This window comes from Lactuca saligna, chromosome 9 (genome assembly GCF_052625555.1).
Source record: "Lactuca saligna cultivar CGN05327 chromosome 9, ASM5262555v1, whole genome shotgun sequence".
NCBI classification, from domain to species: Eukaryota; Viridiplantae; Streptophyta; class Magnoliopsida; order Asterales; family Asteraceae; genus Lactuca; species Lactuca saligna.
In genome coordinates, this window is record NC_136425.1 from 42,680,001 (window position 1) to 42,691,647 (window position 11,647).

An 11,647-nucleotide genomic window follows, 5' to 3' on the forward strand; every position below is an offset into this window, starting at 1 on the left:
GGACCCCATCGCTAGCAGCAGGTGGTTGGCAGATGTTACCAGCGCATTCCGTACGAGCCGGTGTCCTGAGGAGGACAAGGTCAGACTCACTTCCTGTCTTCTGAAGGACAGAGCGAGGGATTGGTGGGAGGAGATTGGTCACGCTTTGGGTGATGATGCCGCGTTGGATGCGATGACTTGGAGTGATTTCTCAGCGAGGTTTAGAGCGGAGTTTTCGCCGATTATTGAGGTGCAACAGTTGGCCCGGGAGTTTCAGGATTTGATGCAGACTACTGAGACTGTGGCGGAGATCACCGCCAAGTTCAGAGAGAGAGCCCTTCTTGTTCCGCAGTATGTCGCGGATTAGGAGATGAAGAAGGCACGATATCACGAGATGCTGAGGGATGACATCAGGGAGTTCGTGAGCAGGTCCGGATGTAAGACCCTGGAGGATATGATTTCTCGGGCCAGGGAGAGGGAAATTGATTTGGAGTAGATCCGAAATAGGAAGCCGGATGAGGTTCAGGTAGCCGCGAGTTCGGGCAAAAGGCCCAAGGGAACGGATTCGAGGTCGAGGGATTATCAGGACCGCAGTCGATGCGGAAGGTGTGGCAGGACGCACGGGGGCGCGTGCAGGAGTGGTAGTGGTGGTGAGTCTGGCTGTTTCAGGTGCGGTCGGACGGGTCATTTTAGTAGAGATTGTACTATTACCATCACCCAGGGATCAGACTTGATATGTTTTCACTGCAATCAGCAGGGCCACAAGAAGGCCCAGTGCCCTAGTTTGTTTTCCGCAGGATGGGTGATGACACCCGCCCCTGCGACTTTAAGGATTACAGACGCCCGTCAGGGCCGTGCGAAGGCGCTTGCGGTAGGAGGCAGGGCTTTTCAGATGGCTACTTTGGAGATGCGAGCAACGCCGGACATTGCAGGTATGTGACTTCTGTTCTCAGTTCTTTTATTTTGTGCATGATTGTATTGTTATGGTTCTGCATCATTAGCGGTTGGGCATTTTATTTTCGAGCGGGTTCATTGTGATCGAGTTATATGCCATTTGCATACCTTGGATATTTGGTTAGTAATTAAGGGATGGGTTGTATCGAAGAAGGTTACCTTGAGTGCCGTATCCGTAGCATGCCTTGGTGAGACTCAGTATGTCTTGCTGGTTTGGGAGCCGTGTGAGTTTTAGTATGGACAGGTTAAATCCTTAGCTATGGTAGGCTTAGGATTCCTCAGCGGATTGATTATGGTAGCAAGAATTGGGGCTTCTGATCATCGATCATCGAGGTGTAAGCAGGATCCAAGTGGGGGAGAATCCTCCGAGTGTATAAGGGTAAGGGCACGCAAATCCAGATCGGGTGTATGATTTCTGATAAGGAAAAGGGGTAGTTCAACGGTTAAAAGTTCGGGGTTGGGAGTTTGAGAACTTCCCATCAGTGCATGCGTGTGAAGGGTAATGGTGGGTATGTGGTTCGGATTCAGGTTAAAGGGCCACATGTAGAGCTCGTGTGAGTCGAAATGGGGATCTTGAGGTCAAATAGCAGGAGATGTTTTCGTGTCAGCAGTCAGTGGTGGATGGTGATGTAAGACTACGGGGCAGCCATAGCATTTTGTAGTAGCTTCATTGGCGGAGTCGGGGCGAGGCCCTTATCTCCTAACATTCAGGTAGGAATCGGGAATGGGGAATGGATGAGAATGGTATGGAGTTGCCTGTATAGCCATGGAGAGATGAGACCTTGGAAGAGGCCGTATGAGGATAGCAGTATATGTGAGACCTGAGAGCCGGGTGGCTCAGTAGTAGGGTTGGGTGAGACCCATGGGCGAGGCCCGTGAGTTTTAGCAGCATAGGTAGGACCTGGTAGGATCTTAGCGTCTAGGCAAGGGGATCAGGGATCCTAGGAAATTGTAGTGCCAGCATGGGAGAATAGATTGAGCAGTATAGGTGGCGGATGTATCTTCGAATGTCGCTGGGAGCGACTAGTGGTTGTGCTGGGTCAGTAATCGGTGAGAGTCGGTAATCCAGATATTAATAGGTTGGTAGGGACTAGGATGGTCTCAGTTCATTCGGAAGCCAGATGAGAATAGCAGGATTTCTAGTCAGTAGCAGTGCGGGGATGCAGAGTATGGTGGGATTCAGTTAGTCGATCGTGGAGTGCTCGACACCGAATGATAATAGGAAGAATGCCCAGTGGGTACTGGCAACGATGACCCGTACTGGGAGTAACGGGAGTAATAGATTTGGTGAGGAAAGGGTCTTCACTGCGGCAGAAGGGATAGATGATTATGGAGCATTGCCTCGGGGAGGCAAGGAAAGCGCGTAAGGAAAGAAAGGGTGAACCCTACGGGGTCAGGGCAGTATTTGGAAATTACCAAAAGATTGTCGGTTGAGTAAGCTGCGTGATAGGATGTTCAGGCTCGGGATGGACCCGAGATTATTATCTGTAAGGATTGATATTGGTCTGAATGACTGAACGGAAGGCCAGCAAAGTTAGGCAGCTGGTGCTAGAATGGATGGTGGGGCTTTGGAGGTTGATCGCCGACAGTAGAGTATAGTAAACTTCGAGGGCGAAGTTTAGTTTAAGTGGGGGAGAGTTGTAACACCCAAAGTTTCAAAGGCCAAGAAAGGAAAGAAAAGCCCTAATTTAAGGGCCGACTCAGCGAGTCCGAGCGGGATCCGGGTCGAGGCGTAAGCGACCGACTCGACGAGTCGGTCAAGGTGACTCGGCGAGTCTGGTCTGTGCGTGGAAAACCCTAAATTCGGGACTTGGGGCCTATATAAATATCTTAATCTTCTTCCTAGGGTTCCGTACTGCCTCTTTAGCCCTGGATATCAAACCCTAGTCGTCATATCTCCTAGTTGAGCATTGGAAGGTGCATTAAGCTTGGAAGAGGAAGAAGGAACTTGGAGGAGCAAGAAGGAGCTATAGATCTGGGATTGTGAGTTCATTCTGAGCACTTGGAGGTAATAAACTAGTTCCTAGACCCTTTTTGCACCTAGATCTATGTGTGGTTGTTAGGGCTCTTTTTCCATAATGTTATTATTTTGGGTTAGAAGCCGGATCTGGAGTTGCTACCTCAGATCCAAGTGTTTTAGGGCCTGGAGAAGCATAAAGTATCAGCCATTGAGTCGATTTTGAAGCCCCTTGGCCTTACACCCTAGTTAATGGCGTATTTTGCCTAGATCTCCTTCTCTACACGTAAAGTTTGCAACTTTACGTGTGGAATAGACTTGGGAAGGGTGTATCTATAGTTTGGAGTCCATGCATGACTCAAAAATCCTCTGCATGTAAGGAGATCTGAAGGGACTCGACGAGTCCTTTGAGTGGACTCGGCGAGTAGCATGAAGTTGTGGAGAAACTCAACGAGTGGGATGAACAACTCATCGAGTCGTATGAAGATTGCCTTGGACTCGGCGAGTCAGGTCGCGAAACCCCAAACCCTTCGAGTTGTGACTCGAATCAGTGAGTCGGGTGGAGACTCAGTGAGTTGGACAGGTCTGGACTCAGAAATCGGTAGACTCGGCGAGTCGAGTCGCGAATGGAAGGAATTTGACTATTTCGAACTCGGCGAGTCAGTAGGGTGACTCGACGAGTAAGGTTGACCTGGAAGGTTGACTTTGATCTAGACCTTGTCCTTGGACCAGGGTGGACTTGGTTGTCTTTCGGGGGTCGGTTAGACTAAGTGTGCATTGATATTGGCAGTTCGGGGAGCAAGGGGAGCAGGAGTTCCGTGAGTTGTCGGGAAGCAGCTAGTGAGATCATCGGAAAGTTCAGCCAGTACAGGTGAGTTTCCCTTTGTGTGAATGGGTCTAAGGCCACAATGCCGGCCCATGTAGTTATGAGTAGAAGACCCGGGGGTTAGCCCTAGGCACAGTATGCTAGTATTTTTTGCAGGACGAGGTCCAGTAATAGCGGGCGGGTGCCCAAGGAATTGTTTATATATGATAGTTGTACTTGTTGTCTGTGTGATACATGTATGTGCCTGGTAGGGAGGTGAGTGTGGGCGAGGTCCCATATCTCATCAATAGCAGAGTGTGGACGGGGTTCCATATCTCACTAGTAGAAGATTAGGGACGAGGCCCGAACTAGAACAGGAGTGAGAGTGGGCTAGGCCCGTACCTCACTACCATTAGGAGCATGGATGGGGTTCCATGACTCCTCAGTAGCAGGACATGGGCGAGGCCCAGGAAAGGCGAGGCCTTAGGACAGAACCAGTTGCATGTGTTAGTTATGTGTTATGAAATGGTATCAGAGCTAGGGCACGGGTCGATGTGTTCGAAAGGGACGTCGAACCTTATAATGAGGGGTGAAGGTGGGTTGCACATGATCCCATATCGGCTGGGAAGGAGAACTAAGCATTCCTTATAAGGGGTGTGGATATCTTCCCTATCACAACGCGTTTTAAAGCCATGAGGGCAGCAGATCCCATAAGAACTCTGCAGTTAAGCGTGCTCGGGCGGGAGTAGTACCAGGATGGGTGACCCCCTGGGAAGTCCTCGTGCCGAGTGGCCCAAAGCGGACAATATTGTGATACGTGCCAGAGGGGGATGTTACATACATAAGTCTCTTTCACTATGATTTTGATTTTTTTAATGAATAATATAAAAGGATTATGTGAGATAAGAATGAGTATTATTTTTTTGCCTTCCATTCTCTTTTTCAATTTCATTTTTTTTTTGTAATTTTAGAATTCAAGATGAAGATGCTTATGTATGCTATGAAACAACACTTGTATTAGAAATTAGCATGCAAGCAATTTAGTGAAAAATCCAATGTATTTTGGGCACTCTCATAAGGGGTTCTCGATATATATATATATATATATATATATATATATATATATATATATATATATATATATTGTCACACCCCAAAAACCGAAGGTGGAAACATTTCCGGGGTTGACTCCACGCTGAGTATCAAATCCAATGCACATAGTAAGTAAAGTAAAACAACCATTGTATTACATAAGAAAAGTTTTACAGTTGTTTCAAAAGTAAAGTTTGTACAGTTGTGATACATAGTATATATAAACAAAATGAAACGGGTCTTCATATACTCCGTCTTCCGACCAAAAAGGGATCTTCGGGTACCTGTTCTAACGCTGACCTGAGAACACAAGCGGTTTGAAAATCAGCATAATGCTGGTGAGTTCATAAGCGGTTTTTGTTTGTGAAAATGTTCAAGTTTCCTTTCTGTTTCTGGAATGTTATGTATACCAAGAAAATCCCATATTTTCTTAAAAGTTGATTGTAGTTTCACAAATGTAAAGTATAGTAGGTTTGTACACTGAAAACATGTCTACTCATGTAAAATGTATAGTTTGGTTATCCGACTTGTTAAACTGTTCTGTTTACTTAACATGTATTCCCAGGAAAGTCCCATACTTTCCTTATTGTATATTACCAAATGTAAAAGATGTAATGTTACCCGGTTTGTTACTCTTTCTAGTTATGTAAGTATTACCCAGGAAAGCCCCATGCTTTCCTGCTTGTTGGTTTTCAATGTGAATGATGTAAAAGATGTAAACATGGTTAGATTCCATGTTTTCCCCCAGGAAAGTCCCATACTTTCCTGAATATTAATTACCGTACGCGAAAGATGTAAAAGATGTAAAAGATGTATACAATGGTTTATTATTACTATAAGTAAATCTCTGTTATCCTAATTGCGAGTTCCATAACCATACGATAGACTGAAACCTATGGCAACAAGTAGTCCACATGTGGCAATAAGTAGTCTACATACTTATGACTTTCGTCACCCTTGAACCATTTCGGTTCGGCTGTAGCTAGCAGCCAGGTGTGGGGTAGTCACCCCCGTATAGATCCATACACTCAAGTCATGATCTCTAAATACCAGAGATTCTGGTTACGGGTGTAGTCCTCCACTCGCGTATCTCTGTGGAGTGTTCGCCGAGGACATGTCTCCAATCATACCGGATTAACAAATTTACTAGTAATAATATGATAGTCCTCCACACGCGTAAATATGAGGAGTGTTACCGAGGACAAAACAGTGTATAGGTATTATATTCAAATGTCTAATGTCATGCCTTTAACTAATAAAATGTGGAAAACCATTTGTGAAATATATGTAAAACATAACAGTTTAAAGACCTATTTCACAAATATATATTACGTGATCTGCATATTCAAATGGTTATCAATTGTAGTAATTAGTAATAAAAGCATATGGAATATGAAACACACATTTGAAAACATGTTTTGAGTACAAGAATTCCCTTGTACTTTGCTTGTGTTCCCCCCTGAAAAATAGTGAAAACAGTGAAAAAGGGTAGGGGTATGAACTCACCGGACTCGGAAATGCGTCGGTTTTGGATACTAGATGTTGGTTCGGGGTTTGATTACTCGCGATCTCCCTATGTAAAATGAAATAATGTCCATATATATACAATTAGGGATACATTCACTAATCATATGGAACATTACATTCCAACAAGGTTAAACACCTCAAAACGAGCGTTTGGAGTGACCCGGGTGACATCTTCGGACGTGTAATGGCACTAGGGACTTGGGACTTGAGTTTACTCCCCAAGAGTAAAAATTTTAAGGAGTTTACAACCACATAACACACCCACACATGAGTTTACGGCCGTAAACTCATGTTGGTGTGATTTTGAGTGTTTAATGGCTTAAATGGACATGGGGATTGTTGGAATGGATTTCTAAAATGCCTTGGAATGAATTAAATGTAATTATACCACAAAGAAGGGAGTTTACGGCAACCACCTTGGAGTTTATGGCCGTAAACTCACCCATGGCCAAGAAAAATGGTTTTAAACTACAAAGGACAATCACATGTGATTCTAGTTAATTTTCCAAGCCTTGTTGTGAATTTAGAACACCATTAAACATACTTTTAGGAGTTTACGGCCTAGAGGCATGTTCTATGGCCGTAAACTCTCCTATACTCATGAAAACTTAGTTTTTAATGCTTAAAACAATCACATGTGATTCTAGAAATTTATGCAAGCCATTAGAGTGAATTTGATGCATCCTTTAACAAGTTTTATGATTTTACGGCCAAGGGTATGTTCCTAGGCCGTAAACTCCTATAAATGACATTTTGATGTGTTACAAACCCTTAAACTATTTTTAGATGCATCTAGATTTTACCGCAAGGCCATTGGTTGAGTTTCAAGGCATTTGGACATGTTTAAAGGCATTAAATCCCCCTTTTAGAGGAGTTTACGGCCCAAGAAGGAGCCTTGGCTGTAAACTCTTGTTTGTCCCCCATAATTCATGTTTAATGTGTTCCAAGTCCATATTAGCAAGCCTTAAGGTCATATCTAAGACCCAACTATGATTTTGGAAGGGTAATTTGGCTCAAAAATCCCATTTTGAGGATTTTACGACCCAAGCATGATCCTTGGCTGTAAACTCATGTTCTTGGTCCCAAAACATAATTTAAACATCAATTTTAAGGCTAAAGAGGTTGAATAACAAGTTAGGGGTGTTACCTCTTTGATTGGAAGCCTTAAATCTTTGTTTTGGACCTTTGATTATGGATGAGGAGAGAGGTTGGGAGTGTTCAATGAGAAAATGGCCAAAGGCTTCAAATGGAAGCTTAAGACACATTATATAGTGTTTAAGTTTTGGACACGGTGGAATTCTACCCGATACCGGCGTTAGACGAGGCTTTTGGTCGTACCTGATTAGGTTGCCGTAACCCGATACGGTAAATTCTAGAAATATTCCGATCACTAAAGTTGGGTGTTAACATGATTTCTAAATGTATTAAGACACCCATTAAGTCATTTTAAATACATACCAGTTAATGACTTAATTAAATGGAAGATCGGAAATCGAATTTGGAATCGACGATTAGTTGTGTTAATTGTACTACGAAAGAGTTACAAGAAATGATACAGAAATTTCGGGTTGTTACATATATATATATATATATATATATATAATATGAGTTAATATCTACCTTAATTTTTGTATTTATGTCACAGGTTTGAAGGACATGACTTCGTATTCACAAAATTTGGTTCCACCAGAATGTAACAGTTCTATAGATTGCTTTCATCGTTGTGGAAATTTTGGGTCTCATGTCTGTAAAAATCATCAATGTGTTTGTCTAAGTAATGGTGAACAAAAGGTCCTACACCCACATGTTCAAATCGATAAAGATGTATAGGAATTATGTCAGAATGCAATATCAAGTGAAAAATAAAATGTAATGATTAATATGAACCGTTCGATTTCTACAACTTGAATCTTTTTTATCCGGGACAAATCTATGTATGAACAAACAAATGTTATATATTATATGGTTTGATGTATATCATAGTTCTATAACTTTCAGGTTGTAAATGTGAATATCTTTATTTAATTTGTTTTAAATATAAAATTAATGATTACTAAATTTGAAAAGTCATCAATATTCATTTTCTTAAAATTTAAAGGCTCGTGTTAGCTAATATTTTTCTATAAGATGTCAAGAAATTGAGAACTAATAATATATAGACACACAATTGAACATCCCCGACACATTGGTTATTTGACTTAATTCATAGAAATCGAGAATGAAGTGAACATTCCTTGTGATGTTTTTGCTTTTTGTAGTGGGTAATTCTTTATGTATGTATATCAGTCACTTTCATTATGTTTCGAGTTTTTTTAATTGAATAAAATAAGAGGATTATGTTAGATTTGCAGGGCAAAACATGCTCTCAACTTTTTTAATGGAATGAAGGGAAAGGATTAGCTAAAGATTAGATTACGTAAAATACATAATTACAAATATATATTTGATATTTTTGAAAGAAAATCAACATAAATACACTTTTTTTTATTTTTTTTATTACATATACCTACATATATATATATATATATATATATATATATATATATATATATATATATATGTCACACCCCGACCGAAGGTGGAAATCGCCGGGGTTGCGACGTTATACAATTGGATCACAGTCAACCACATATATCGAATACATAATATATTTGAATCAATATTTTACAAACCTTTAAGTTTCAGAATTGAAATTACATCTTCATATTAAACACACAATGGTAAACAACTTAAGTCTATTCCCAAAAGAAAGGAACTATAATTTACTTAGAACCGATGTCCTACCTTCGACTTCTTAGTTACCTGAGAATACACATTTTTAAAATACGTCAACAAAAATTGTTGGTGAGTTCCACAGGTTTTGACTTCATAAGCTTTATAAAAAGAAATCTTTATAAAACGTGGAATGTTTAACAAAATAAGTTGTGCAAAACATGGTCAACAATGTTACCGATCAGCTTGTGTGAGACCTGATACTTGAAATCCGATACGAGTATCCATGTAAAAATATTTATGATAAAAGTAAATATTAACATATTTTTGTGGAGCAAAATATTAAGTATTTATATAAATAAATACTACCAATCGGTTTAACAATCTACAAACATTATGTATACTACATACTCTCTTTATAAAACGTGAAATGTTTAACAAAATATGTTGGGCAAAACATGATCAACAATGTTACTGAGACCGGATACTTGAAATCCAATACGATTATTCATGTTAAAATACTTATGATAAAAGTAAATATTAACATATTTTTGTGAAACAAAATATTTAGTGTTTGTATAAATAGACACTAACAATATGTTTAACAATCTACAAACAATATTTGTACTACATACTCTCTTTATAAAACATGGAATGTTTAACAAAATAAGTTGGACAAAACATGATCAACAATGTTACTGAGACAGGATACTTGAAATCCAATACGAGTATCCATGTTAAAATATTTATGATAAAAGTAAATACTAACATATTTTTGTGAAGCAAAATATTTAGTGTTTGTATAAGTAGACACTAACAATATATTTAACAATCTACAAACAATATTTATACTACATACAAACTCATCATAGTTTGTATTAGTATATTTGTATCTCTGATGTTGTTATAATACTCAATTGTTTGAGTTTGAAGACTTTTTGTTGTAATGCTTAATAATATAAAGCTACCAAAGTTCTATCGGGACAACGGTCGTATGTGTCCCAATATGAGTTTAAACAATACGTCGACTGTAAGTGACCATAACAATTGTTTAGACAGTACTCCGACTGTAAGTGACCATATATATGTTTAGACAGTACTCCGACTGTAAGTGAATAACAAAGTTTATACAGCACCCCGGCTGTGAGTGACCAAAATCGACATAGTCCAAATCATCACATCTTATGAGGTTTTGAACATGATCATATTAGAAATACTTGTTATAATTACACTTTTGTAACTATTAAAGTATGTGTGAACTAAACAATATCATAATCGGTGTACTTCTTATTTATCACAACACTTTTATATATATGTTTGAAAGTCCAAACAGCAAGATAAATCAAAAAGGGCAATTCTGTCCATGTTTTTAGAAAAATCATAGAAAAATTATCATAAGTCGAAATCTGGATCCGTAAACTCTCAAAGTTTAGAAAATGAGTGTAATTTGTCCATAATTTTTATCCTAAGATTAAGTGGTTCCTAACCTGAGTGAAAATGCTCATTTTTATAGACAGGTCCAAAAATGTTCTGAAATGATAGACAGTTTTGTAAAAATCATTATAAATTGTAGAAAAATCGTATGAATGCGTGCGAGTAGTCCTTAGAAAGGTATAAACATGAACTAATTCCCTATTGTACAGTTTTGAAATCCATCGAGTTTAAGGAGGGAAAAACAGTCCGTGAACAGACCATAACTTTACTGTGAAAAGCTGAAATTTGAGTTTAGATATGTTTAGTGACATAACTTGTATTTTTAGTTAGTAAAGCCTTTAAATCTTTCAACTATAACTTTTTTAGTGTGTATTCTCCCCCAAAACTTGTAAAACATAAAAGAGGGGCCGTAGAAAACTCACTTTTGTCGCGTAGAGTTATTCGGGTTGAGAATGGTTCGTGTGGTTTCCGGTTCCACGCAAGTTTGCGATTCGAGTATTCGTTTGGATGTCTTAACACATAAAGACATATATTTACATGTATTTTAGACTTTTATCATTTCATAAATCATTTAAAATCAGTGGGTTGGATGATAAAAAGAAAGAGTAGAAATCAAGAATATACCTACCTTCAACTTGGATCAAAAGTATGTTGCCAAAAGGCGGTGCAATAACACAAGCTTTTAGAGAGGTAAAGGGTAACTTTCCTAGGGTTTTTAAGTGTTTGAAAGTAGTTACATATGGTCTACTTTGAATCTCGAAAATGGGCAGAAAAATGGAGGACTTTTGGGTGTTAGTTTGATGCTCGAAAACAGCTACTGTTTTGGCTATGTTGCTGTCACGAAAATTTCACAGCAAAAGGGTAAGATAAGAATAGTTTAGCCACTGATTTGAGTCCCTAATTTAGAGTAGCAAAACAACTAACTTCCAGAGGTATTTGGTGGTGAAAATATCAAGAAAAAGGAAGGTGTAGATGGGTGAAATGGTGGCTGAAACACCAAGGGACAGCAGCCCCTTTAAGGTTCACGGTTTTGTGGAGTTGGAAGGAAATTTGTGTGGTTGAAAATGGGATGAACTTTGGAGCTTTTCCCTGGATTATTTGCTGGAGAATGGAAGGAGAAATGAGGAGATATTTCCAGATTATGAATGAGGAGAGAGGATAAGAAGAGAAGAAGATAAGATGGAATC

General features: G+C 39.6%; 1 pseudogene; it reads left to right on the forward strand.

The window, feature by feature from the left end:
• The first annotated feature begins 4,370 nt into the window (after nucleotides 1–4,370).
• On the forward strand, nucleotides 4,371–4,488 carry LOC145018949 (5S ribosomal RNA; annotated as a pseudogene).
• The last annotated feature ends 7,159 nt before the right edge of the window (nucleotides 4,489–11,647 follow it).